Source organism: Wasmannia auropunctata, unplaced genomic scaffold (assembly GCF_000956235.1).
Source record: "Wasmannia auropunctata unplaced genomic scaffold, wasmannia.A_1.0 LD335569.1, whole genome shotgun sequence".
NCBI classification, from domain to species: domain Eukaryota; kingdom Metazoa; phylum Arthropoda; class Insecta; order Hymenoptera; family Formicidae; genus Wasmannia; species Wasmannia auropunctata.
The window spans coordinates 36613-41372 of NW_012027321.1; positions in this window are offsets into that span (position 1 = coordinate 36613).

Sequence of the window (4760 nt, forward strand, 5' to 3'; positions counted from 1 at the left end):
ACATATTGTAATATATGTAATGTAAAGACTGAGAGAGATGAGTGAGTGGAGAGGGAGATAATAGGACGAGAGAGGTAGGAGAGAAGCAGATGAAAAAAGAATGAAAAAAGGAAGGAAAGTCAATCGGAGTTCGAGTTACGTTTCTAAAAGAATTTTGAAACTGCGACTATTTCGACAATCGAGTCAAAGAACCTGGCATTTCAAAGACACCATTCGTTGAATTGAGTTTTGCTAGCTATCCACGAAGAGTCTAATTCAGTTGGATGTTTAATGCACTGATGATGCAGTTTAAATCGAACTGTAACATGAGATCGATAATCTCTCCACCATAAAATGGAGCGTGGTTCAAGCTAAGAGGAGCTTTGTCGTTATCATGTAAATGTATATGTCATGTTTAAAAGGAATTTTAAATATGCTTTATTACTGTTCCTCAACTTTGTCCATTTGATAAATGTTGTGTAACAGGAGTCTTCGATTTCCTCGCTCGCAACTTTAACCAAAAACCTCCGTCCGGCAACCTGGCGAATGATTTCTTCAATACCATAGGAATTCTAATTACATTCAAGATATATATATATATATATATATATATATATATATTTTGTATATGTATAATAAAAGGTATACGAATATATTCAACATAGGCATTTGCAGAACGCGAAACATTGTTGCCACGTTCATTTTTGTGAAGTTATAACGTTTTGAAAATCTGACTCGCGTATACTTTACATGAAAAGATATCGTGTATATTTTTTTCCTATGGAACAGATGTGAGAACATGTGTTGTAAATGTGAAATGTATGCCACTGTCGAGAGAAACGTGTGTTCGCATTGGCCGACTATGGTATTTAATCGTGATTATATAGGTCGATATCGTTGCACAAAGAAATCGCAGCGAGTAATTTTAGATTTTTTAAGAATCAGACTCTAGCGCTGAGTATATGATTAAATCGATTAAATATAATCGATTTAGCTTTTAAAACAGAGATCTTAAAATGTTTTCATTGAGAATGCAGATCGTAATAATCGCTAATATCTTTGAGTGAGAAAATTGCTTGATGATTTTGAACTCGTTCGAAAGCTAATTGTACCATATCCAATGAGTTTATATCATCTTAACTCAGTTATCTCAATCAATAATCTAATTTGCAAAATATCGTCAACTAAATATAAAAATATTAATTTTACTTCGAAAATCGACTTTTATCTCTCAAATTTATTTTATTTTTAGAGATTACGATATGTATGACCACTTAACTTTAATTTACGTAAAAAATTGTTACATTACGCGATATTTGTTATACTTTTACCGATATTTGTTTTACTTTTATTTGTCATACTTTTTCATACTTTTTTTTACTGCAAGTGAGTTATATTGTATTATTTAAAAATTATTTTATAAATATGAGAATGATCAAGCATAGTTACATTTGATAAAACTTCTTATGGTGTAACTGCATTTCTATCTATAATAATACTTCCACAAGAAATAGATTTTACTAAACATCGTATCATAATTCAAGACAGAAAACATTAGCTGCAATAATTGATATATAGTATTATACTACTACTTCTCAAATAGTATGAAAAGGGTTACGCTAAAGAAAGTTATCGCATTTCTGAAGGTGGATTTAATGTTTGCATGTTGCTGGCCAGTATCGCGGAACGCAACAAAATTTCAGATTGTTTGCAATAAATATTTTGTTTAGTTTTAGAATTGCACGCGCAATATTATTAATTATTAACTAATATATACAATTATTTATCGTGTTGATAATTTTCGTATGTTAATGCAATCAAGCTGTGCAGTGGGTATTTCACTCGAAGTTCTGTTGTAGATGTTGCTATTTATCTTACGTTACTCGCCAGAAATATCCGTAATCTGAGAGAGAACATAATTTTCGAATGCGCAATTTTTCGAGAAGCCTCAGCAGCGACGAAAGGTGGATATAGCACGGACATGCACCTCAAATTATATACCCGCGATGCAGAAAAGTGAACGTTGCTATGTAGTTTACATCCACTTCATCAGGGGACGTTAGTTAGGGCATTTTGAGGTGTTTTTTGCTTAACAGGCAAAGGACTGTCATGTCCTCTCTCAAGTTTCTTTCTGCAGATTACTGTTGTTACCTATTGAGCCGCTCCTGCGAAGTCTGTCGAGCAACCCGTCGTACAGCCAAATTATATATAAATGCAACACCCTAAATTAATCATAATAACTTTATTAACTTTTCGAATTTCGGCATAAACCTTATTTAGCTATGGCAAAATAATGGTAAAAGTACGTACATCTTTTATAATTTAAAAAAATAATTTTTTTATATTTGATATTATAATCTCCTTTTAATATTAAAATAATATCACCAAGCAACTGCTATAAATATTAAATATTATATTAAAGTATATTTATTAAGTGAATAAGAACTATAAAAATATTATTTTCAACTAATAAAACTGTTATTTCTAACATTTTTATATGCAAAATTATAACTGTATTGCATAATTGCAATAAAATTGTTAAAATTATCGAAAATAAAAATGATGTCTTTCAATAAACACTAAATCAAAGATCATTGTATAAATTTACTCAACAAATGTTGAGTAGTGAATTAATGAATTGTATATTAGTAGAAAATCCGAAATCAAATTTTGATAAAGAAGTATATATTGCAAAACCGGTGTAAAAATTATATTATATATCGAAGTAACATGTAAATTAAAAGGAGAGAAATAATATAAATTGCAGACATATATTCATTTATTATATATTTAAAGACATTTTCCTTTGACAATCAATACGTTTGAGAGTTTCTGAAGTTGTGTTATTACAAATTGTGGCTGCATTTGTTTTAGAGAGAGATTTCATATTATATGCCAATAGATTTTGAATTAGTTATAATAAAATAAAAAGAATCTTTCTAAATAAAACGTACTAAGGAAAAGGGAAGTACGCGTTGAACCGAAAAATATCAAAAAGTTTTGGAAACATTTTCAATGTTTAATTTTAAGTATAATATTTCAAATTATATCCAACGAATGGACAAGAAATTACCGCGAGTTAAGATGACTTAACAAACCTCATGACACGAGAGATTCGGAACTTTTATTACGATATTATAAATGCACAAAAACATCTTAAAAATATGCATATATGTGTAAATACTATATGTGGGTATAATCAGGAGAACGACAAATTTTATTACAGTATGATAGGATGAAGTAGACAGTGCTACGCGTTGATCAGAATTATTCTGGTACATGTTCTACATTTCTGACTACTTTCTACCTTCTTCCTTTTTTTGTTCTTTTTTTTATTTGCTATCTCTTTCTTTAACTTAAATTCTAACAATAAGTGCAATGCTCTAATCAACTGCTCAACTATATCCTGCGATTACGCGCGTGATATGCATACGCACGCATATGCAGCGTTGGTAATCAAATTATTAATTTAATTAATCACAGATTGGATGTTGCTTCTCGAAAACTTTTTTCTTCAAACTTTCAAAGAAAAAATAAATAAATACATCAAAGGAAAAAATAAAACATATACATAATACGTTACAAGGGGGAGAAGTATTAACTCTATAATAAAATAAATTCTTGTATTGTATTATAATAAACATAATTGCGCGCGCGTGCAATTTTTGTTGCAAAGGCGCATAAAATATCTTTAATAAATTATTTTTTTCGCTGCAAGTGCATTACATGTATCTCGTTTCAGTTTACGATTTTGGAAGAAAAAATATTTTGTTTTCAACGAGTATCCTGTCTTCTCTCGCTCGGAAAAATAATTCATTATTTTATACATAATGAAACATTAATGTGTAGCAAGTAAATAACGTTATAATATTAGAGATCTATATTTAACTTCTGATTTTTTTCCGTTGTTTGTGGACTTTTAATTTTTCATTTATAAAAAAATTTGATGAGATTTCCGGATTTTCCCATTCAAAATCGCGACGTACAAACGCGCGTATTCGCTACATCAATTCCTCTGATATACCATATCAAAAAAACGTACTCAATCTTTTACTTTTCAAAAGATCAAAAAGATAATTACTAGAATGAGAGATTAAGAAAGAGAGATAGGAAAAAAACAACAGTTCAAAGAAGAATAAATGACAGAAAGGAAAAGAGACAGAGATATGAAAGCTAATACCGTACACACATCTCTATTAAGAGAAAAAGTCAACACAATTATTGTAAAATTACTTACTTCTCATTAAAAAGTTTATCACTTCAATCATCAATCTTTGTCTCTGATCGGCTACGCAGAAACAAAAATGAATGCAAGCCTTCTATAATCAAATTTAAATTACAAAATTTTTTGTTTATAGACAAAACATAGATTGTGCACGTATTATAATAAATTCATGTTTGTTTATCAAAGAAATATTACATTTATAGCAGAGAGAAAATAGTACTCGTTCAAGTTTAATTCTATAAATATACAAAATAAAAATCAATTTTCAAATAATATTTTAAAATTATTCTGTTTAGAATTATGTAAATATTGTAAATGTTGACAGATAATAGCCTATTTTTCGACCTTTATTATTATTTGTAAATATTTTTTGCCAATTGGATATGAATTTATTATCATTGGAATAAGAATATTTCGATACCGAAACTAATTAAAATAAAAATAATAATTTTCTTGCAAAACTGTACTTCTACTCAATTACACTTATTAAGATTTGCAGCCTGATAATGCATTCTCTCTCCCTCCTCTTCCCCCTCCCCCCCCCTCTCTCTCTCTC